This window comes from Arachis hypogaea, chromosome 19 (assembly GCF_003086295.3).
Source record: "Arachis hypogaea cultivar Tifrunner chromosome 19, arahy.Tifrunner.gnm2.J5K5, whole genome shotgun sequence".
NCBI classification, from domain to species: domain Eukaryota; kingdom Viridiplantae; phylum Streptophyta; class Magnoliopsida; order Fabales; family Fabaceae; genus Arachis; species Arachis hypogaea.
The window spans coordinates 87915721-87941486 of NC_092054.1; the positions used below are offsets into that span (position 1 = coordinate 87915721).

Consider the following 25766-nt stretch of genomic DNA (forward strand, 5'->3'; position numbering starts at 1 on the left):
CCCACAGAAACCTTTTGAAGTATACTGTGACGCTTCTCATAAAGAACTTGGATGTGTGCTGATGCAAGACAAAAATGTGGTGGCTTATGCTTCCCGGCAGCTGAGACCTCATGAACGAAATTATCCGACGCATGACTTGGAGTTGGCTGCAGTAGTGTTTGCTCTGAAGATCTGGAGACACTATTTGTATGGCGCTCAGCTAGAAGTTTTCTCTGACCACAAAAGTTTAAAGTATATCTTTGACCAGAAGGATCTTAATATGCGACAGCGAAGGTGGATGGAGTTCCTGAAGGACTATGATTTTAAGTTAAGCTATCACCCAGGAAAAGTGAACGTGGTGGCAGACGCTTTGAGCAGGAAGAATTTGAATATCTCTTGGATGATGATAAAGGAAGAAAAGTTACTCGCAGAATTTGAGGACCTTAAGTTGGCTATGACTGAGACATCAAGTGGAGTCCGTTTGGCCCAATTGCATATAACACCAGATTTTAAGATTAGGATTCAGCAAGCACAAGCACAGGATTCAGAAATGATGACGATGCTGAGACGGATGAAAGTAGAGGAACCAGAAGCTGTAAGACTAGATCGTAGCAGCCTCTGGAGATACAAGAACAGAATTTGTGTGCCTAGCTCTGGAGATTTGCGGCAAAGGATTCTTGCAGAAGCTCATCAAAGTAGATTTTTTATGCATCCTGGAGTAACAAAGATGTATCAGGATTTGAAACAAATGTTCTGGTGGCCGGGCTTGAAGAAAGAGGTAGCTGATTATGTCTCAAAATGTTTAACCTGTCAGAAGGTGAAGGTGGAACACCAGAAACCGTCAGGAACCCTGCAACCCTTAGAAATACCACAATGGAAGTGGGAGCAGATCACTATGGATTTTGTCACGGGATTGCTAAGGACCTCAACTGGACACAATGCCATTTGGGTAATTGTGGACAGGTTGACAAAATCAGCGCACTTCCTTCCGATTCGAGTTGACTATACATTAGAAAGGCTGGCACGGATATATATTCAAGAAATCGTACGATTGCACGGAATACCTTCATCAATTGTTTCAGATCGAGATCCGAGGTTTACTTCCAGATTCTGGGGAGCTTTCCAGAAAGCATCGGGAATAGAATTGTATATGAGTACAGCATACCATCCTCAAACAGACGGACAATCAGAGCGGACAATCCAAACATTGGAAGACATGCTAAGATCTTGTGTAATGGATAACCAAGGCAGTTGGGATAGATATATGCCATTGGTCGAGTTCGTCTACAACAACAGCTACCAACAAAGTATCGGGATGGCACCATATGAAGCTCTCTACGGAAGAAGATGTCAGACACTATTGTGTTGGAATGACGACGGAGAAGCCAGTTTCTTAGGTCCAGACTTAGTACAAAAAACTACTGAGAAGATAAAGGGGATTCGCCAGAAGATCCAAACAGCACAGAGCCGTCAAAAGAGCTATGCCGATAATAGACGTAGACCCTTAGAGTTTAGTGAGGGAGACCATGTCTTTCTTAAAGTAACCCCGACTACTGGAATAGGTAGAGCTCTTAAGACTAAAAAGCTTAACCCTCGATACATAGGACCTTTCCAAATACTTAAAAGAGTCGGTCTAGTAGCTTATCAAGTAGCCCTTCCTCCATATTTGTCAAACCTTCATGATGTTTTTCATGTCTCGCAACTTAAGAAATATATTCCCGACGAGAGTCATATTTTACAACCAGAGACAGTACAGTTACGAAACGATTTGACATATCAAGCATCACCAGTTCAGATCGTAGAAAGAAACGATAAGCAGCTGAGAGGCAAGACTGTTCGCTTAGTCAAAGTAGCTTGGGGACAAAGAGGAGAAGAAGAGCACACTTGGGAATTGGAAGATAAGATGAAAGCTGATTACCCGCATTTATTCTCAGGTAACTGAAATCTTGAGGGCAAAATTTTCTTTTAGGAGGGTAGAATGTAACAACCCCGGTTTTCGAGTACGCGAGATCTATTCTGAAAGTACGAATTTCTCCGAAAGATCAGTAAGGGGAAAACCTTTGATATATCATCAAGTATCTCAATCCTCATTGTCATTATGTTATCTTTAAGTTAGAACCTTTTCCGAGACAAGCTCGATAATGCAATCACGAGGAATCTAGTTTTTGAACCGTATCGGTTAGGAGTTTTAATTCGATTTTTCGTAAATAATCTCAGTTTGACAAACCGGACTTGATTTATGAGAGGAGAGAGATAATAGGATGATATTATCATTATATGAGTATTAGAAGCCTCTTGAATGATATTATAAGGTTACCTGATCAGATTTAGTTAAAAACAGAAAACCGGTTTAACCGGGTTCACAATTTACTGGTGTAGCTTAGCACCAGACTCCCTGATGACTTTAGCAATGCTAAGGCCTCATTATTCATGTTTCATTCTCATAATAAATATGTTACTAGTGTCATTTATGCTAGTAGCTTAGAAAATAATTTTTAGACATGTTTTTGCAAGTGTTCCGATACATCTAGTTTTAGTAGTTATACACCTGAGATATTTTAATATTATTTTAATCCACCTCCAAGCCAACCAATCACAACTCACCCTACACCCCCAAAACCCCCAAGGCTGGCTCATTTTCACTTTGTGGCCGAAAATAGGTAGAGAGAAAAAGAGAGAAAAGTTCTTAGTTCCAAATCTTCAAAGCTTGATTTCTGCTGAACTAAAACTCAAATCAAAATTCCAATCCGACCAAAATGATCCTCTCTTCTTTCTCTACATGATCATATGACTTATCAAGGCTGGGATCAAGGTGAGTTGGCTGTACCATCTCTCTTTTGATTCAGTTTCAAGGAAACATGCTTAAATATGTGTTTTCTTGATGTGATTTAGGAGGAAAAAGTGTTTAAGGACCACCTGAAAGTTTGATTGAATTAGGAGCAGCAAGACCAGGTAGGGTGTCACGAAATTAATCTTTATTAATTGTGTTTGAGATGTGTGAATGTTGTATTATTTGGCTGTGCTAAAAATTGGTTGCATATATGATTGATTTTTGGTGAAAATTTGGTGAAATTCTGATGAAATTTGATGAAATTTAAGCTTTAAAGTTCATGTTCTTGGGCAGCTGGAAAAACGAAACCCTAAGCTTAAATTGAGGTTCAATTTGTGTTGAAATCATGTAGAAAAGATGGGGTTTTAGTGGCTGCTAATTTATTATGAATTATAGTAAAAATCGGTGGCTGAAAAGACTGAAAAACGGGTAAAAACAGAGAAAGAATCTGAAGAATTTATGAAGAACATGAAGAACACTTTGAGTGTGGTGAAGAATAATGAAGAACACCTTTTTGATTCATAAAAGGGCAAGGAAGTAAAATTTTTGGTGTTTAAGGGGTTATATGGTAATTTCTGGAAGTTAGGGTGGTAAAAGTAGAAATATTAAAAGTTACGGGTGGTAAAAAGTGAATTTTAAAGGTTAAAGGTTAAAGTAAAGTTAATTTTCGAAAATATATTAATAAAATAATAAATAATAATAAAATATTAAATAATAATATTTAATTAAAAATAATATTTTAATAAAAATAATAAAATAATGCGAAAAAGGCAGTTTTCTGTAAAAGCTTTAGAAAGACAACTTTAAGCGCAGAATCTCATAATTACCTTCATAAAATACTTAGGGAGTGGTAAAAACATATTAGTGAGGCAATGATAAAGAAAAGATAAAAAGTTGAAGAAGAGATAAAAATCGAAGAAAAAGTCTGTAAAATTTTAACAACAGAGAAACAGACAAAGACTAGTGAACGAACTAGGGCAACATAGTTAGTTCTTGATTTGCGAATAGGGTTAGGTATTATATGAAAAGTTAAACTGTTTCAGTATAGACTTAATGAACCTATACTTGGGGCAGGCTAACTAATCATACCGAAATTTACATAAACTTTAAATACATACGTGATGAGCGGATAATTTATACGCTTTTTGACATTGTTTTTAGTATGTTTTTAGTAGGATCTAGTTACTTTTAGGGATGTTTTCATTAGTTTTTATGTTAAATTCACATTTCTGGACTTTACTATGAGTTTGTGTGTTTTTCTGTGATTTCAGGTATTTTCTGGCTAAATTTGAGGGACTTGAGCAGAAATCAGATTCAGAGGTTGAAAAAGGACTGCTGATGCTGTTGGATTCTGACCTCCCTGCACTCAAAGTGGATTTTCTGGAGTTACAGAACTCGAAATGGCGCGCTTTCAATTGCGTTGGAAAGTAGACATCCAGGGCTTTCCAGAAATATATAATAGTCCATACTTTGGCCAAGAATTGACGACGTAAACTGGCGTTCAACGCCAGCCTTCTGCCCAAATCTGGCGTCCAGCGCCAGAAAAGGATCCAAAACCAGAGTTGAACGCCCAAACTGGCACAGAAACTGGCGTTCAACCCCACAAATGGCCTCTGCACGTGCTACACTCAAGCTCAGCCCAAACACACACCAAGTGGGCCCCGGAAGTGGATTTATGCATCAATTACTTACTCATGTAAACCCTAGTGACTAGTTTATTATAAATAGGACCTCTTACTATTGTATTAGGCATCCTGGATTGTATTGATCCTGTGATCACGTTTTAGGGGGCTGGCCACACGGCCATGCCTGGACCTTCACTTATGTATTTTCATACGGTAGAGTTTCTACACTCCATAGATTAAGGTGTGAAGCTCTGCTGTTCCTCAAAGATTAATGCAAAGTACTACTGTTTTCTATTCAATTCTTCTTATTTCTCTTCTAAGATATCCATTCGCACCCAAGAACGTGATGAAGGTGATGATTATGTGTGACGCTCATCATCCTTCTCCCTTATGAACGCGTGCCTGACAAACACTTCTGTTCTACATGAAATAAGCTAGAATGAGTATCTCTTAGATCTCCTAACCAGAATCTTCGTGGCGTAAGCTAGAATGATGGTGGCATTCAAGAGAATCCGGAAGGTCTAAACCTTGTCTGTGGTATTCTGAGTAGGATTCAATGATTGAATGACTGTGACGAGCTCCTAACTCGCGATTGCAGGGCGTTAGTGACAGACGCAAAAGGATAGTAAATCCTATTCCAGCATGATCGAGAACCGACAGATGAATAGTCGTGCCGTGACAGGGTGCGTGAGCATATTATTCACTGAGAGGATAAGATGAAGCCATTGACAAGGGTGATGCCTCCAGACGATTAGCCATGCCGTGACAGGGTATTGGATCATTTTCCCGAGAGATGACCGAAAGTAGCCATTGACAGTGGTGATGTATCACATAAAGCCAGCCATGGAAAGGAGTGAGACTGACTGGATGAAGATAGCAGGAAAGCAGAGGTTCAGAGGAACGAAAAGCATCTCCATTCGCTTATCTGAAATTCCTACCAATGATTTACATAAGTATCTCTATCCCTATTTTATTATATAATATTCGAAAACACCATTATCACTTTATATCTGCCTGACTGAGATTTACAAGGTGACCATAGCTTGCTTCATACCAACAATCTCCGTGGGATTCGACCCTTACTCACGTAAGGTATTACTTGGACGACCCAGTGCACTTGCTGGTTAGTTGTATCGAAGTTGTGACAATTATTAATTAAGATCAAAGCACCAAGCTTTGGAGCCATTACCAGGGATTGTTCGAGCCTGGACATCACAATTTCGTGCACCAAGTTTTTGGCGCCGTTGACGGGGATTGTTTGAGTTTGGACAACTGACGGCTCATCTTGTTGCTCAGATTAGGTAATTTTCTTTTTATTTTCTTTTCAAAAATTTTTCAAAAATATTTTCAAAATCTTTTCACCTGTTTTCGAAAAAAAAAATGTTTTCAAAAATTTTATTCAAGATTTTTAAGAATGAATTCTAGTGTTTCATGAAGCATGTGAAGCCTGGCTGGCTGTAAAGCCATGTCTAATTTTATTTGGACTGAGGCTTGAAATTTGTTATCAAGAGCAATTTAGTTGTTGCTCATCTACCTGCTGCTAATCCATGATCACCTGCTGAAGCTTGGCTGGCCATTGGCCATGTCTAGTGTTTTGGACTGGAGCTTTCTTTGAAAGCTTGGCTGGCTAGTGAGCCATGTCTAATTCCTGGACTGAAGCTTTAGACTAACATGGCAAGATTCCTGGAATTCATATTAAAAATTTTGGAATACTTATTTTTCTTTTTCAAGACTATTTTCGAAAAATATAAAATAAAAATCCAAAAAAATTAGAAAATCATAAAAATCAAAAATATTTTTCTGTTTCTTGTTTGAGTCTTGAGTCATATCATAAGTTTGGTGTCAATTGCATATGCATCTTGCATTTTTCGAAAATTTCATGCATTCATAGTGTTCTTCATGATCTTCAAGTTGTTCTTGGTAAGTCTTCTTGTTTGATCTTGATGTTTTCATGTTTTGTGTCTTTTCATGTTTATCATATGCATTCTTGAATTCTTAGTGTCTAAGCATTAAAGAATTCTAAGTTTGGTGTCTTGCATGTTTTCCTTGCATTAAAAATTTTTCAAAAATATGTTCTTGATGTTCATCATGATCTTCATAGTGTTCTTGGTGTTCATCTTGACATTCATAGCATTCTTGCATGCATTCATTGTTTTGATCTAAAAATTTCATGCATTGCATAATTTTCATGTTTTCATAAAAATTTCAAAAATCAAAAAAATATCTTTCCCTTTTTCTCTCATCAAATTCGAAAATTTGAGTTGATTTTTTCAAAAGTTTTTAAAATCAAATTGTTTCTCATGAGTCAAATCAAATTTTCAATTTGAAAATCTTATCTTTTTCAAAATCTTTTTCAAAAATCAAATCTTTTTCAAAATTCTTAGTTATTTTCGAAAATTTCAAAAATATTTTTCAAAAATCTTTTTCTTATTTTTATACCAAATTTTCGAAAATAACAATAACAATTAATGTTTTGATTCAAAAATTTCAAGTTTGTTACTTGCTTGTTAAGAAAGATTCAAACTTTAAGTTCTAGAATCATATCTTATGATTTCTTGTGAATCAAGTCATTAATTGTGATTTTAAAAATCAAATCTTTTTCAAAACTAATTTCTATCATATCTTTTCAAAAATATCTTCTTATCTTATCTTTTTCAAAAAGTTGGTTTCAAAATATCTTCTCTAACTTCCTATCTTCTTATCTTTTCAAAATTTGTTTCAACTAACTAACTAACTTTTTGTTTGTTTCTTAACTTTTTCAAAACTACCTAACTAACTCTCTCTCTCTAATTTTCGAAAATATCTCCCTCTTTTTCAAAAATTTCTTTTTAATTAACTAATTATTTTTATTTTCTATTTTTGATTTCAAAAATTTTCGAAAATTACTAACATTTTTCAAAAACCATTTTCGAAAATCACTAACTCTTTTTCAAAAATATTTTCGAAAATTTTCCCTCCCCCATCTTACTCTATTTATTCATTCATATCCTAACATCTCATCTCACATCTCTTCCATCCGTACAGTTGCGTTTCTTCCTTTACATCACATTCTTTATCTCCCCCTCTTTTCTTCCACTCACAAAGGGATCCCTATACTGTGGTATAAAGGATCTCTATTATTATTATTATTTTTTCTGTGCCTTCTTCTTTGTCATATGAGCAGGAGCAAGGACAAGAACATTCTTGTGGAAGCAAATCCAGAACCTGAAAGGACTCTGAAGAGAAAATTAAGAGAAGCTAAAATACAATAATCCAGAGATAACCTTTCAGAAATTTTCGAACAGGCAGAGGAGATGGCAGCCGAAAATAATGATAATGTAAGGAAGATTCTTGGTGACTTTACTGCATCTAATTCCAATTTACATGGAAGAAGCATCTCCATTCCTGCCATTGGAGCAAACAACTTTGAGCTGAAACCTCAATTAGTTTCTCTAATGCAGCAGAACTGCAAGTTTCATGGACTTCCATCTGAAGATCCTTTTCAGTTCTTAACTGAATTCTTGCAGATATATGATACTGTTAAGACTAATGGAGTAGATCCTGAAGTCTACAGGCTCATGCTTTTCCCTTTTGCTGTAAGAGACAGAGCTAGATTATGGTTGGATTCTCAACCCAAAGACAGCCTGAACTCTTGGGATAAGCTGGTCACGGCTTTCTTAGCCAAGTACTTTCCTCCTCAAAAGCTGAGCAAGCTTAGAGCTGATGTTCAAACCTTCAGACAGAAAGAAGGTGAATCTCTCTATGAAGCTTGGGAAAGATACAAACAGTTGACCAAAAAGTGTCCTTCTGACATGCTTTCAGAATGGACCATCCTGGATATATTCTATGATGCTTTATCTGAGCTATCAAAGATGTCACTGGACACTTCTGCAGGTGGATCCATTCACCTAAAGAAAACGCCTGCAGAAGCTCAAGAACTCATTGACATGGTTGCTAATAACCAGTTCATGTACACTTCTGAAAGGAATCCTGTGAGTAATGGGACGCCTATGAAGAAGGGAGTCCTTGAAGTTGATACTCTGAATGCCATATTGGCTCAGAACAAAATATTGACTCAGCAAGTCAATATGATTTCTCAGAGTCTGCATGGAATGCAAGCTGCATCCAACAGTACTCAAGAGGCTTCTTCTGAAGAAGAAGCTTATGATCCTGAGAACCCTGCAATAGCAGAGGTAAATTACTTAGGTGAACCTTATGGAAACACCTATAACTCAACATGGAGAAATCATCCAAATTTCTCATGGAAGGATCAAAAGCCCCCAACAAGGCTTTAATAATGGTGGAAGAAACAGGTTTAGCAATAGCAAGCCTTTTCCATCATCCACTCAGCAACAGACAGAGAACTCTGAACAAAATGCTTTTAATTTAGCAAATCTAGTCTCTGATCTATCTAAGGCCACTGTAAGTTTCATGAATGAAACAAGGTCTTCCATTAGAAATCTGGAAGCACAAGTGGGCCAGCTGAGTAAAAGGATCACTGAAATCCCTCCTAGTACTCTCCCAAGCAATACAGAAGAGAATCCAAAAGGAGAGTGCAAGGCCATTGAAACCTGTGAGGAAAGGAGAGGACGTGAATCCCAAGGAGGAAGACCTCCTGGGACGTCCAGTGATCAATAAGGAGCTTCCCTCTGGGGAACCAAAGGACTCTGAGGCTCATCTAGAGACCATAGAGATTCCATTGAACCTCCTTATGCCCTTCATGAGCTCTGATGAGTATTCCTCTTCTGAAGAGAATGAGGATGTCACTGAAGAGCAAACTGCCAAGTTTCTTGGTGCAATCATGAAGCTGAATGCCAAATTGTTTGGCATTGATGCTTGGGAAGTTGAACCTCCCTTATTCATCAATGAACTAAGTGATCTGGATCAACTGACATTGCCTCAGAAGAGACAGGATCCTGGAAAGTTCATAATACCCTGTACCATAGGCACCATGATCTTTAAAGCTCTGTGTGACCTTGGTTCAGGAATAAACCTCATGCCCCTCTCTGTAATAGAGAAACTGGGAATCTATGGGGTGTAAGCTGCTAAAATCTCACTAGAGATGGCAGACAGCTCAAGAAGACAGGCTTATGGACAAGTAGAAGATGTATTAGTAAAGGTTGAGGGCCTTTACATACCTACTGATTTCATAGTCCTGGATACTGGAAAGGAGGAGGATGAATCCATCATCCTAGGAAGACCTTTCCTGGCCACAGCAAGAGCTGTGATTGATGTTGACAGAGGTGAAATAGTCCTTCAATGGAATGAGAACTCCCTTGTATTCAAAACTCAAGGATCTCCCTCTGCAACCATGGAGAGGAAGCTTGAAAAGCTTCTCTCAAAGCAGAGTCAACCAGAGCGCCCACAGTCAAACTCTAAGTTTGGTGTTGGGAGGCCACAACCAAACTCTAAGTTTGGTGTTGAACTCCCATATTCAAACTCTAAGTTTGGTGTTGGAAAGTCTCAACAAAGCTCAGCACATCTGTGAGGCTCCATGAGAGCCCACTGTCAAGCTATTGACATTAAAGAAGCGCTTGTTGGGAGGCAACCCAATGTGTATCTAATTCTTATTTTTATTATTTTTCATGTTTTCTTAGGTTAATGATCATGTGGAGTCACAAAATAAATAGAAAAATTGAAAACAGAATCAAAAACAGCAGAAGAAAAATCACACCCTAGAGGGGCATCTGTCTGGCGTTCAGCGCCAGAACAGAGCATGGTTCTGGCGCTGAACGCCCAAAATGGGCAGCTTCTGGGCGCTGAACGCCAGAACAGGCATGGTTCTGGCGTTCAACGCCAGAAATGGCACACAAATGGGCGTTGAACGCCCAAAATGGCCACCAACCTGGCGCTGAACGCCCAGAGTTGGATACAAAGGCATTTTTACATGCCTAATGGTGCAGGGATGTAAATGCCTTGACACCTCAGGATCTGTGGACCCCACAGGATCCACTCAGGATCTGTGGACCCCCAAGATCCACTCAGGATCTGTGGACCCCACAGGATCCCCACCTACCTCCACTCACTTCTTCTCACCACTCTCTTTCACACAACCCCATAAACACTCTTCCCTAAAAGCCCTTCACCAATCACCTCAAACTCTCTTCCCCATCACCTCTTCACCACTCACATCCATCCACTCTTCCCCATAAACCTACCTCATAAACTCCACCTACCTTCAAAATTCAAAACCAATTTCCCACCCAAACCCACCCATATGGCCGAACCTTAACCCCCCCTCCCTTCCCTATATAAAGCCCTCCACTCTTCTTCAAATTCACACAACACAACCCCTCTATACCCTTCTTGGCCGAACCACATTACCCTCTCCCTCTCCTCTATTTCTTCTTCTTCTACTTCTATTCTTTTGTTTATTGCTCGAGGACGAGCAATATTCTAAGTTTGGTGTGGTAAAAGCATAGCTTTTTTGTTTTTCCATTACCATTGATGGCATCAAAGACCGGAGAATCCTCTAGAAGAGGGAAAGGGAAGATAAAAGCTTCCACATCCGAGTCATGGGAGATGGAAAGATTCATCTCCAAAGCCCATCAAGACCACTTCTATGATGTTGTGGCCAAGAAGAAGGTGATCCCTGAGGTCCCTTTTAAACTCAAAAGAAATGAGTATCCGGAGATCCGACATGAAATTCAAAGAAGAGGTTGGGAAGTTCTAACAAATCCCATCCAACAAGTCGGCATCCTAATGGTTCAAGAGTTCTATGCCAATGCATGGATCACCAAGAACCATGATCAAAGTAAGAACCCGGATCCAAAGAACTATGTTACAATGGTTCGGGGAAAATACTTAGATTTTAGTCCGGAAAATGTGAGGTTGGCGTTCAACTTGCCATACATGGAAGAGAACGCACGCCCCTACACAAGGAGAGTCAACTTTGATCAAAGGTTGGACCAAGTCCTTATGGACATATGTGTAGAAGGAGCTCAATGGAAGATTGACTCCAAAGGCAAGCCGGTTCAACTAAGAAGATTGGACCTCAAGCCTATAGCTAGAGGATGGTTGGAGTTTATTCAATGCTCAATCATTCCCACTAGCAACCGGTCTGAAGTTACTATAGACCGGGCTATCATGATCCATAGCATCATGATTGGAGAAGAGGTGGAAGTTCATGAGATTATACCTCAAGAACTCTACAAGGTGGCTGACAAGTCCTCCACTATGGCAAGGTTAGCCTTTCCTCACCTCATTTGCCACCTATGCAATTCAGCTGGGATTGACATAGAGGGAGATATCCTCATCAAAGAGGACAAGCCCATCACTAAGAAAAAGATGGAGCAAGCAAGAGAGCCCATTCATGGAGCTCAAGAGGCGCAAGAAGCTCACTTCCATGAGATCCCTGAGATGCCTCAAATGCACTTTCCTCCACAAAATTATTGGGAGCAAATCAACACCTCCCTAGGAGAATTGAGTTCCAATATGGGACAACTAAGGGTGGAACATCAAGAGCACTCCATCATGCTCCATGAAATAAGAGAAGATCAAAGAGCAATGAGGGAGGAGCAACAAAGACAAGGAAGAGACATAGAAGAGCTCAAGGACATCATTGGTTCCTCAAGAAGGAAACGCCACCATCACTAAGGTGGATTCATTCCTTGTTCTTATTTCCTCTGTTTTTCGTTTTCTATGTTATGTGCTTATCCATGTTTGTGTCTTCATTACATGATCATTAGTAGTTAGTAACTTTGTCTTAAAGATATGAATGTCCTATGAATCCATCACCTCTCTTAAAAGAAAAATGTTTTAATTCAAAAGAACAAGAAGTACATAAGTTTCGAATTTATCCTTGAACTTAGCTTAATTATATTGATGTGGTGACAATGCTTCTTGTTTTCTGAATGTATGCTTGAACAGTGCATATGTCTTTTGAAGTTGTTGTTTAAGAATGTTAAATATGTTGGCTCTTGAAAGAATGATGACTAGGAGACATGTTATTTGATAATCTGAAAAATCATAAAAATGATTCTTGAAGCAAGAAAAGGCAGCAAAGAACAAAGCTTGCAGAAAAAAAAAAAAAGGGGCGAAAAAAAAAATAGAAAAAAAAATAGAAAGAAAAAGAAAAAGCAAGCAGAAAAAGCCAATAACCCTTAAAACCAAAAGGCAAGGGCAAATAAAAAGGATCCCAAGGCTTTGAGCATCAGTGGATAGGAGGGCCTAAAGGAATAAAATCCTGGTCTAAGCGGCTAAACCAAGCTGTCCCTAACCATGTGCTTGTGGCGTGTAGGTGTCAAGTGAAAACTTGAGACTGAGCGGTTAAAGTCAAGGTCCAAAGCAAAAGAAGAGTGTGCTTAAGAACCCTGGACACCTCTAATTGGGGACTTTAGCAAAGCTGAGTCACAATCTGAAAAGGTTCACCCAATTATGTGTCTGTGGCATTTATGTATCTGGTGGTAACACTGGAAAACAAAGTGCTTAGGGCCACGGCCAAGACTCATAAAGAAGCTGTGTTCAAGAATCATCATACTGAACTAGGAGAATCAATAACACTATCTGAACTCTGAGTTCCTATAGATGCCAATCATTCTGAACCTCAATGGATAGAGTGAGATGCCAAAACTATTCAAGAGGCAAAAAGCTATAAGTCCCGCTCATATGATTGAAGCTCTGTTTCATTGATAGTTTGGAATTTATAGTATATTCTCTTCTTTTTATCCTATTTGATTTTCAGTTGCTTGGGGACAAGCAACAATTTAAGTTTGGTGTTGTGATGAGCGGATAATTTATACGCTTTTTGACATTGTTTTTAGTATGTTTTTAGTAGGATCTAGTTACTTTTAGGGATGTTTTCATTAGTTTTTATGTTAAATTCACATTTCTGGACTTTACTATGAGTTTGTGTGTTTTTCTGTGATTTCAGGTATTTTCTGGCTGAAATTGAGGGACTTGAGCAGAAATCAGATTCAGAGGTTGAAAAAGGACTGCTGATGCTGTTGGATTCTGACCTCCCTGCACTTAAAGTGGATTTTCTGGAGCTACAGAACTCGAAATGGCGCGCTCCGAATTGCGTTGGAAAGTAGATCCAGGGCTTTCCAGCAATATATAATAGTCCATACTTTGGCCAAGAATTGACGACGTAAACTGGCGTTCAACGCCAGCCTTCTGCCCAAATCTGGCGTCCAGCGCCAGAAAAGGATCCAAAACCAGAGTTGAACGCCCAAACTGGCACAGAAACTGGCGTTCAACCCCACAAATGGCCTCTGCACGTGCTACACTCAAGCTCAGCCCAAACACACACCAAGTGGGCCCCGGAAGTGGATTTATGCATCAATTACTTACTCATGTAAACCCTAGTGACTAGTTTATTATAAATAGGACCTCTTACTATTGTATTAGGCATCCTGGATTGTATTGATCCTGTGATCACGTTTTAGGGGGCTGGCCACACGGCCATGCCTGGACCTTCACTTATGTATTTTCATACGGTAGAGTTTCTACACTCCATAGATTAAGGTGTGAAGCTCTGCTGTTCCTCAAAGATTAATGCAAAGTACTACTGTTTTCTATTCAATTCTTCTTATTTCTCTTCTAAGATATCCATTCGCACCCAAGAACGTGATGAAGGTGATGATTATGTGTGACGCTCATCATCCTTCTCCCTTATGAACGCGTGCCTGACAAACACTTCTGTTCTACATGAAATAAGCTAGAATGAGTATCTCTTAGATCTCCTAACCAGAATCTTCGTGGCGTAAGCTAGAATGATGGCGGCATTCAAGAGAATCCGGAAGGTCTAAACCTTGTCTGTGGTATTCTGAGTAGGATTCAATGATTGAATGACTGTGACGAGCTCCTAACTCGCGATTGCAGGGCGTTAGTGACAGACGCAAAAGGATAGTAAATCCTATTCCAGCATGATCGAGAACCGACAGATGAATAGCCGTGCCGTGACAGGGTGCGTGAGCATATTATTCACTGAGAGGATAAGATGAAGCCATTGACAAGGGTGATGCCTCCAGACGATTAGCCGTGCCGTGACAGGGCATTGGATCATTTTCCCGAGAGATGACCGAAAGTAGCCATTGACAGTGGTGATGTATCACATAAAGCTAGCCATGGAAAGGAGTGAGACTGATTGGATGAAGATAGCAGGAAAGCAGAGGTTCAGAGGAACGAAAAGCATCTCCATTCGCTTATCTGAAATTCCTACCAATGATTTACATAAGTATCTCTATCCCTATTTTATTATATAATATTCGAAAACACCATTATCACTTTATATCTGCCTGACTGAGATTTACAAGGTGACCATAGCTTGCTTCATACCAACAATCTCCGTGGGATTCGACCCTTACTCACGTAAGGTATTACTTGGACGACCCAGTGCACTTGCTGGTTAGTTGTATCGAAGTTGTGACAATTATGAATTAAGATCAAAGCACCAAGCTTTGGAGCCATTACCAGGGATTGTTCGAGCCTGGACATCACAATTTCGTGCACCAATACGTTAAATAGAGAAAGCAGAATAAAGTGAGGAAGCGCAGAGAAAGGAACAAACAGAGCAGAATAAAGAGACAATGCGAAGAGAATAATATGATAAAGAGTAGAGGACCTATTGAGAGGTCATCTGTTGCATTAAGGCAACCTCAGAGATATCTATATGTTCATCTACTGCATTGTAGCAGTCAGATAGATAATGGTGCAACCACTGAGAAACGCTTTCCTGCGGTACAGATCCATATTTTATTTCTGTAAGGCAGAGGGGTTATTTCCTGCTACAGAAGTACCGTGACCACCTGTTCCATTTCTGTAGTGGCAGAGGGGTTATTTCCTGTATACAGAAGGTGTGTCGGCATACAACCCTGCAGTGGCAGATGTGTTATTTCCTGCGTGCAGTGGACCCTGTGGTGGCAGAGGGGTTATTTCCTGTACACAGGGGTATAGCCAACAGGAAAGCCATATCCGGCTAGTAATGCTGGGTTACGTCGGGAGCGGGTAGAAACCGACAAATGAGCTCATTACCTGCACTAGGACTAGACATGCATCATTCTTGTCTGTGCATTATTCTCTGTTGTATTCCTACTTGTGTTTGTGTTTGATCAACTTCTTTATGTTTGTTTGCTTGAGTGCTATGTCTATGCTTTATTTTCTTGCACTCTTCTGTTTGTGTTCTTTTTTCTGTTTTCCCTATGTATTTTAACTACTGTTTACTACTTTACTGTATTCTAATATATATCTGCTAATCGGAATCAAATAAATGAACGTAACTAATAACCCCAACCCTACTAAGAACTCCCCAGTTCTTACCCCTTCTCTCCCTTCCTCCCCCCTCAGATGGAGACGGGCGTGATCTTCTATGAGTTCGAGGACCCTTACGTCTACGAGGATCCGGTACATCACAGTTACTTCATTATGGGTTTGGAGCCTCGTATTAGACGATATGCGTTACCTAATCGAGCTTTTCAACATCCTCTGTCTAGCCCGCTTTTTGACCCTGATGCTCCTTACGACTTTCCCTTATCCTGGTTACATCCTGACGCACCTGTACATCCTTTTCCTGATAATCCCGAGCACCCTATACCAGCTCAACCTTTGAATGAGGCGGTACCTGAGCCTATCATTCCTGATGAGCCTGAGTTAGCTGATGACTACGTACCTGTGATACCACCAGAGTGGGATTTTCCCCCTGAGCCGATCCCCGACTTTCCACAGCCTGATGAGCCGGCACTACCGGACGGTGGGGTAGCTCCTATATACGCGAACGGACCTGTGCTTGCGAATGGTTTTGTACATAGTGACAGCAGTGTTTCTGGTGGATCTGAGGACATAGTTGCAGCTGTGGACGATGAGGAGGAGGAGGATCCTGAGATAGAGATAGAGCAGGATGAGGAGATGGATGAGCCTCATGATGATTCTCCGAACGGCCACGTGTAAATATAGTTTGACTGCGGAAAGGGGCATTCTTTTGATGACACTCTAGTCTGACATTATCTGTTAGTTAGTCTCTCACTTGTGTTAGTACACCCGAGAGCTAGGAGCTATATAGTGGTTAGGCTAGCCTGGGTGCCAGATTAGTGGATTTTTGTATGGGCCAGCCCCTGGGAGTGTCGTGTATATATTAGCTACGTAGGATGACGAGGATGTAAACTGACTTGATCTGGTGTAAACGCCGCATGTTTTGTTATAGTGTACATGATGTATATTATCAGTTGTGTCTCTATGTTTCTTTATGCCGCTTTTCTGTTACTCCCAATATATGCTTGTTTATTTTACCTTGTTATCCGCAACGATACGATATAAAATAAAAAAAAAAGCTACCCGTAAAATTGGCATCGCTCTAACAAGGAACAGGCTCATATAGTAAATAATAGTTAATAATTAAGAGGGATAAGTTAGTAACACTTAGCTTCTTGTATGACCATGGCATACTGGGAGTTGGGTCGTTACACATGGCTTTGATAGCATTCAACTTAAACTCATCCTCATTGACTCTTAGGGTTACTTCCCCCTTTTGGACATCAATGAGAGTTCGTCCAGTTGCTAGGAAAGGTCTTCCTAGAATGAGAGTAGCACTCTTGTGCTCCTCCATTTCCAGCACTACAAAGTCAGTGGGAAAGGCGAATGGCCCAACCCTGACAATCATGTCTTCAATCATGCCTGATGGGTATTTAATGGAGCCATCAGCAAGTTGGAGACATATCCTAGTTGGTTTGACTTCTTCAGTTAAACCAAGCTTTTTGATAGTGGATGCAGGTATTAGGTTGATGCTTGCCCCAAGATCACATAAAGCTGTCTTGGTGAAATCACCCTCTAATATGCATGGTATCATAAAGCTCCTGGGATCTTTAAGCTTTTCTGGGATGCTTTTTAGAATGACTGCGTTTGTCTAGATAATAATATTACTTCTTTGTGCTGTTTGTCTTATTATGATTCCTTTGCGTGTTGAATTGAGTTTCTTACCTGTGCTAGTAGTTTGTGAATGGAAAGAGATGATTAATATCTGTCGTTATGACTGAGAATCAATTATGTGGCTGAAAGATATTTAATATGACAAGTTTTGCGATTGAGATTTGTTTTGGGTTTAGAGATTTAAAGAAAGTAATTATTTATCTAAAGTAAGATTAAAAAGTATTTCAAGGGATTTAACAAAGATGGTTTATTAAGAAAAGTTAACTATTTGCATGTTAATCATTACTTTTACGGCATTCCCATTCCCTACTGAGAACGTGTGGTTTGTTCTCACCCCAAAATCTTCCACCCTTTCAGTGACACAGGTACGAAGATTCAGTTTGAAGCTGCGGGCGATTCTAGAATTTATTTACGAGTTAAGTTTATGACTTGAGATTCTTTCATAGAATTCCCTCGCTCTTACTGCTTAAGGTTTTATTTTATGCAGAGGGATAGGAGTTGTACCTGAATTTTATTTAAATTCTTTTGTATAATGTTACTATTATTAATAATTATGTGATTATTATTACTTGGTGATGTTTGCTATATGATTTTAATTAATAAAAACAAAAAAATTTCTGGTATTTTTACTAAAATTGAATCGCGATATCGAACTAAAGGCTTAATAGTAAATAGTTAATAAGGAAAACAGGTCAGTAACGCCTTACTTTTGGTACGATCATGACGTATTGGAAGTTGGGTCGTTACAAATTTCATGGAGGATGATGGAATGCTCTTGGTGCTCCATCCTTAGTTGCCCTATGTTGGAACTCAATTCTCCTAAGGAGGTGTTGATTTGCTCCCAATAGTTGTGTGGAGGAAAGTGCATCCCTTGAGGTATCTCAGGGATTTCATGATGAGGAATTTTCTCATGCTTTTGTTGAGGTCCATGAGTGGGCTGTCTTGTTTGCTCCATCCTTTTCTTAGTGATGGGCTTGTCCTCTTCAATGAGGGTGTCTTCCTCTATGACAACTCCAGCTGAATTGCATAAGTGACAAATGAGATGAGGGAAGGCTAACCTTGCCAAAGTGGAGGGCTTGTCTGCCACCTTGTAGAGTTCTAGGGATATTATCTCATGAACTTCTACTTCCTCTCCAATCATGATACTATGGATCATGATAGCCTGGTCTACAGTAACTTCAGACCGGTTGCTAGAAGGAATGATAGAGTGTTGGATGAACTCAAACCATCCCCTAGCCACGGGTTTGAGGTCATGCCTTCTCAATTGAACCGGCTTGCCTCTTGAGTCTCTCTTCCATTGAGCTCCTTCTATACAGATATCCATGAGGACTTGGTCCAACCTTTGATCAAAGTTGACCTTTCTAGTGAAAGGGTGAGAGTCTCCTTGCATCATTGGCAAGTTAAATGCCAACCTCACATTTTCCGGACTGAAATCCAAGTAATTCCCCGGAACCATTGTGAGCCAATTCTTTGGGTATGGGTTCACACATTGGTCATGGTTTCTAGTGATCCATGCATTAGCATAGAACTCTTGACCTATTAAGATTCTGACTTGTTGGATAGGGTTGGTGAGAGTTTCCCAACCTCTTCTTCGAATCTCACGTCGGATCTTCGGATATTCACTCTTTTTGAGCATGAAGGGGACCTCGGGGATCACCTTTTTCTTGGCCACAACTTCATAGAAGTGGTCTTGATGGACCTTTGAGATGAATCTCTCCATCTCTCCTGACTCGGATGTGGAAGCAATTGCCTTCCCTTTCCTCTTTCTAGAGGTTTCTCCGACCTTAGGTGCCATTAATGGTTATGAAAAAAACAAAAAAAAAGCAATGCTTTTTCCACACCAAACTTAAAATGTTTGCTCGTCCTCGAGCAAAAGAGAAAAGAAAAGAGGAGAAGAAGAAGAAATGGAGGAGATGGAGTGGTGGTTTGGGTTCGGTCAAGGGGGGTTAAGTGTGTAGGATGTGTGGAAATGAAGGTGGTGAGGAGGGGTATTTATAGGGTAAGGGAGAGAGAAGGGGCGTGTAAGAGGGGGTTAGATTTGGGAGGGAAATGGTTTGAATTTGAATGGTGAGGTAGGTGGGGTTTTATGATGGATGGATGTGAGTGGTGAAGAGATTATGGAAAATAGGGTAAGATTTGATAGGTGAAGGGTATTTGGGGAAGAGTTATTGATGGGATTGGTCAAGGGTATTTGGAGAAGAGTGTTATGGAAAGGTGTGAAGAGGAGAGAAGAAGAGGTGGGGTAGGTGGGGATCCTGTGGGGTCCACAGATTCTGAAGTGTCAAGGAATTCTGCTCCCTGCACCATTCTGGCATTTAAATGCCCATTGTATGAAAACTCTGGCATTAAACACCAACTCTGCTACCTTTCCGGGCGTTAAACGCCACTCTGCTGCCCCTTTCTGGCGTTTAACGCCAGCCAGACACCCTTTTCTGGCGTTAAACGCCAGTCTGTCTGCCATTTCTGGCGTTTAACGCCAGCCAGACGCCAGACACCCTTTTCTGGCGTTAAAACTCCCAGAATGTTGCCCATTCTGGCATTTAAGACCCAGAATGCTGCTAGACTGGGCGTTAAACGCCCATTCTGCTATCCTTATTGGCGTTTAAACGCCAATAAGCCTGTCCTCCAAGGTGTACCATTTTTAATGCTATTTTTGATTCCACTCTAATTTTGTAGTTGTTTTTGTGACTTCACATGATCATCTACCTAAAGAAAACATAAAATAACAATGGAAAACAAATAAATATAATTAAATAACATTGGGTTGCCTCCCAATAAGTGCTTCTTTAATGTCAATAGCTTGACAGTGAGCTCTTAGAGAGCTTCACAGAAACTCGGAGCTTAATGGTGGCCTCCCAACACCAAACTTAGAAGTTGAGTGTGGGGGCTCTGTTTGACTATGTATTGAGAGAAGCTTTTCATGCTTCCTCTCCATGGTTATAGAAGAAGATCCTTGAGCCTTAAACACAAGGTAGTCCTCATTCAATTGAAGGACTAACTCTCCTCTGTCCACATCAATCACAGGTTTTGCTGTGGCTGGGAAGGGTCTTCCAAGGATAATTGATTCATCTTCATCCATCCTAGTGTCTAGGATTTATGAAATCAGCAGGTATGTATAGGCCTTCAACCTTCACTAAGACATCCTCTACGAGTCCATAAGCCTATTTTCTTGATTTGTCTGCCAGTTCTAGTGAGAATTTAGCAGCTTGTACCTCAAAGATCCCTAGTTTTTCCATTACAGAGAGTGGCATGAGGTTTATTCCTGATCCCAGGTCACACAGAGCCTTCTTAAAGGTCATGGTGCCTATGGTACAAGGGATTAAGAACTTTTTGGGATCCGGTTTCTTCTGAGGTAACTTTAGTTGCCCCAAAGCATTCAGTTCACTGATGAGCAATGGAGGTTCATCCTCCCAAGTCTCATTACCAAATACCTTGGCATTCAGCTTCATGATTGCTCCTAGATATTGAGTAACTTGCTCTTCAGCAATATCTTCATCCTCTTTAGAGGAAGAATACACATCAGAGCTTATGAATGGCAACTATAAGTTCAGGGGAATCTCTATAGTCTCTGTATGAGCCTCAGATTCCTTTGGTTCCTCATTAGGGAACTCCTTAGTGGCCAGTGGACGTCCATTGAAGTTTTCCTCACTGGAAATCACTGCCTTTCCCTCCTCTACAAGTTTGGCCATGTTGGACGTGTAGATGGCCTTGCACTCTCTTTTTGGATTTTCTTCTGTATTGCTTGGGAGAGTGCTTAGAGGGAGTTCAGTAACTCTTTTACTCAGCTGACCCACTTGTGCCTCCAAATTTTTGATGGAGGACCTTGTTTCAATCATGAAACTTTGAGTGGTCTTAGTTAGATCAGAGACTATGGTTGCTAAGTCAGAGAGGCTCTGCTTAGAATTCTCTATCTGTTGCTCAGTAGATGATGGAAAAGGCTTGCTATTTCCAAACCTATTTCTTCCACCATTATTATTATTGAAACCTTGATTAGGCTTCTATTGATCCTTCCATGAGAGATTAGGATGATTCTTCCATGAAGGATTGTAAGTGTTTCTATAGGATTCTCCCATGTAATTCATTTCTTCCATTCCAAGATTCTCAGGATCATAAGCTTCTTCTTTAGAGGAAGCTTCTTTAGTACTAACGGATGCAGCTTGCATTCCAGTAAGACTCTGAGAAATCATATTGACTTGCTGAGTCAATATTTTATTCTGAGCCAATATGGCTTTCAAAGTATCAATCTCAAGAACTCCTTTCTTCTGATTTATCCCATTATTCACAGGATTTCTTTCAGAAGTGTACATAAACTGGTTATTTGCAACCATTTCAATGAGTTCTTGGGCTTCTCCAGGAGTCTTCTTCAGATGAAGAGATCCACCAGCAGAGTGGTCCAATGACATCTTGGACAATTCATACAGACCATCATAGAATATACATAGGATGCTCTATTCTGAAAACATGTTAGAAGGACACCTTCTGATCAATTTCTTGTATCTTTCCCAAGCTTCATAGAGGGATTCACCTTCCTTCTGTCTAAAGGTTTGGACTTCCACTCTAAGCTTACTCAACTTTTGAGGTGGAAAGAATTTGGCCAAGAATTCAGCTAAAAACTGATGAGGATCTTCCAATGGAAGTCCATGAAACTTGCAATTCTGCTGCATTAGGTTTAAGCTCAAAGTTGTTTGCTCCAATTGCAGGAATTGAGATGCTCCTTCCACAGAAGTCAGAAGAGGGTGCAATAAAGTCACCAAGCATCTTCCTTACATCTCCACCATTGTTGTTATTTTCGGCTGCCATAACTTCTTCTTTTTCAAAAATTTCTGTTAGGTTCTCTCCAGAGTGTTGTGCTTTAGCTTCTCTTAGCTTTCTCTTTAGAGTCCTTTCAGGTTCAGGATCAGCTTCAACAAGAATGTTCTTATCCTTGTTATTGCTCATATGAAAAAGAAGAGAACAGAGAAGAAAAGGAATCCTCTATGTCACAGTATAGAGATTCCTTTATGTGAGTAGAAGAAGAGAAGAATAGAAGAATGAGGTAGAGAGAAGAGATGAAGAATTCGAACACAGAGAGGGAGAAAGGGTTCGAATTTTAAGAAGAGGAAAAGTGTTAGTAATTAGCTAAATAAATAGAAAATGATGAGAGAGAGAAGAATTCGAATTTAATTAGAAAGAAAAGAAAAATATTTTTGTTTTTATTTTAATTATTAGTTAGAATTCAAAAATTATTAAAAGAAATAAAATAAAATTAAAATTTAAAACAATTAGTTAATTAAAAAGAATTTTGAAAAAGTGGTGAGGGGTTTTCGAAAATTGGAGAGAGAGAAAAGTAGTTAGGTGGTTTTGAAAAAGATAAAAAATAGTAAACTTTTAAAATTTAAAACAAACAAATCAAGTGGATAATTGAAAAAGATTTGAAAATCAATTTTGAAAAGATAAGAAGTTAGAAAAAGATTTTGAAATCAAAATTATAAAAAGATATGATTGAAATTTATTTTGAAAAAGATTTGAAAAGGAAATTAAAAAGATTTGATTTTTGAAATTAAAGTTGATTACTTGACTAACAAGAAACTAAAAGATATGATTCTAGAATTTAAAGATTGAACCTTTCTTAATAGGCAAGTAACATCTTGAAATTTTTTGACTCAAAACATTAAATGTTAGCAATTAATTTTGAAAATATGAAACAAAAATAAGAAAAAGATTTTGAAAATTACTTTTAAAATTTTCGAAAATATATAAAAAATGAAAAAGATTTGAAAAGATAAAATTTTTAAATTGAAATTTTGGCTTGACTAATAAGAAACAAATAAATTTAAAAATTTTTGACCAAGTCAAACTAAAATTTCAAAATTTATTAGTGAAATAAGGGAAATATATTTTTTTTTATTTTTGAATTAATGAAGAGAGAGATAAACAACAAAATGACACAAAACATAGAATTTTAAGATCAAAACTAATAATGCATGTAAGAACACTTTGAATGTCAAGATGAATACCAAGAACACTTTGAAGATCATGATGAACATCAAGAACATGTTTTCGAAAATTTTTAAGAAAAGAAAAACATGCAAGACACCAAACTTAAACATTTTTAAACTTTAGACACTAATAATTCAAAAATGCATATGAAAAATAAGAAAAGACACAAAACAAGAAAATGCAAAGATCAAATAAAGAAAATCATCAAGAACAACTTGAAGATCAAGAAAGAACACATGCATGAGTTTTCAAAAATTTTAGGAAAAATTAAAACATGCAATTGACACTAAACTTAAAATTTGACATTAGACTCAAACAAGAAACATAAAATTTTTGGTTTTTATGGCTTTATTAAAATCTTTTTGTATTTTTTTCGAAAATTTTTTTGGAAAAAGAAAATAAAGAAATTCAAAATTTTTAATAAGAATTCCAGGAAACATGCAATGTTAGTCTAAAGCTTTGGTCTAAAAATTTAGACATGGCTTAATAGCCAGCCAAGCATTATGTGAAAGCTTCGGTCCAAAAGATTAGACATGGCCAAATGGCCAGCCAAGCTTCAACAGGGCATTACATACAATAGCCAAATTGATGGGAATCAAAAGGCTCCTGCAATGATAAGTGGAAGCCTCGGTGCAAAAGATTAGACATGGCTTGACAGCCAGCCAGGCTTCAACAGATCATGATGAAACTCTAGAATTCATTCTTAAAAATTCTGAAGAACAAAATAAAATACAAAATTTTTTTTGAATATTTTCGAAAATAAAAATAAAATAAAATTACCTAATCTAAGCAACAAGATGAACCGTCAGTTGTCCAAACTCGAACAATCCCCGGCAACAGCGCCAAAAACTTGGTGCACGGAATTGTGATTCACACTTTTCACAACTCCGGTGCAACTGACCAGCAAGTGCACTGGGTCATCCAAGTAATACCTTACATGAGTAAGGGTCGATCCCACGGAGATTGTTGGCTTGAAGCAAGATATGGTCATCCTTGTAAATCTCAGTCAGGCAGATTCAAATAGTTATGAGATTTTGATAATTAAAAGATAAATAAAACATAAAATAAGATAAAGTTACTTATGTAATTCTTTGGTGGGAATTTCAGATAAGCGTCTGGAGATGCTTTGTTGCTTCTGAACTTCTTCTTTCCTATTGCCTTCTTCCAACCATGCGTGCTCCCTTCCATGGCAAGCTGTAGGATCCTCTCAGCGAAAATGGTCCTCTACAGTTTCTGCACGGCTAATCAACTATCGGATTTCTCGTCTCAGATGAAAAATACCAGGTACAGCTACCGCATGGCTAATCATCTGTCAGTTCCTGCTAGCGTCGGAGTAGGATCCATTGATCCTTTTGCACACTGTCACTTGTCCCCAACATTCGCAGGTTTGAAGCTCTTTACAGTCATCCCTTCCCAGATCCTACTCGGAACACCACAGACAAGGTTTAGAGTTTCCGGATCCCAGGAATGCTGCCAATGGTTCTAGCCTATACCACGAAGATACTAATCTCACAGACTCCGTCCGTGTATTAGATATCTAAGAGAATATACTCCGGCTATCGTCCAATGACTACGTTGAACATCATGTAGACCGCTTGTGGTTGTCAGGCACGCGGATCTTGGCTAAGCGAGTAACGAAGATAGTGGGTGATAGTCACGGGTCACCTCTTTATTCTGACTTAATTGAATTAAGTACGAGAGTATATCTTGGAGAAGAAGTAGGCATGAATTGAAAGAAAAACAATAGTACTTGCATTAATTGATGAAGAATAGCAGAGCTCCACACATTAATCTATGGAGTGCAGAAACTCCACCGTAGAAAATACATAAGTGAAAAGAGGTCTAGGCATGGCCATGAGGCCAGCCTCCAAACATGAACAATGGTCTCAAAGATGATAAAAGATCAAAAGTGATCAAAAAATGATACGAAGATATAAAATAAATCCCTAAAAGTAGTTTTTATATTAAACTAGTAACTAGGGTTTACAGAAAATGAGTAACTAAGTGCAGATAGTGCAGAAATCTACTTCCGGGACCTATTTGGTGTGTGCTTGGGCTGAGCATTGAAGATTTTTCGTGCTTAGGCTGTTCCTGGAGTTAAACGCCAGCTTTGGTGCCAATTTGGGCGTTTAACTCCAATTCTGGTGTCAGTTTGGGCGTTTTACGCCAGAATTTTTAGGCTGACTTTGAACGCCAGTTTGGGCCATCAAATATCGAGCAAAGTATGGACTATTGTATATTGATGAAAAGCCCAGGATGTCTACTTTCCAACGCAATTGAGAGCGCGCCAATTGGGCTTCTGTAGCTCCAGAAAATATGCTTCGAGTGCAAGAGGGTCAGAATCCAACAGCATTTGCAGTCCTTTTTCAGCCTCTGAATAAGATTTTTGCTCAGGTCCCTCAATTTCAGCCAGAAAATACCTGAAATCACAGAAAAACACACAAACTCATAGTAAAGTCTAGAAATATGTTTTTTGAATAAAAACTAATAAAAATATAATAAAAAGTAACTAA

At 39.0% G+C, this 25766-nt stretch overlaps 2 non-coding genes across 2 annotated transcripts; one reads left to right on the plus strand and one right to left on the minus strand.

Annotated features, from left to right (window-relative positions):
* Window positions 1-8123: 8123 nt before the first annotated feature.
* Window positions 8124-8231, minus strand: LOC112781644 (small nucleolar RNA R71). Its single transcript, XR_003192408.1, has one exon. It is a non-coding gene; the product is annotated as a small nucleolar RNA R71 (small nucleolar RNA).
* A 13504-nt stretch (window positions 8232-21735) lies between these two features.
* LOC112780464 (small nucleolar RNA R71) lies at window positions 21736-21839 on the plus strand. The gene has a single exon (XR_003191298.1). It is a non-coding gene; the product is annotated as a small nucleolar RNA R71 (small nucleolar RNA).
* The last annotated feature ends 3927 nt before the right edge of the window (window positions 21840-25766 follow it).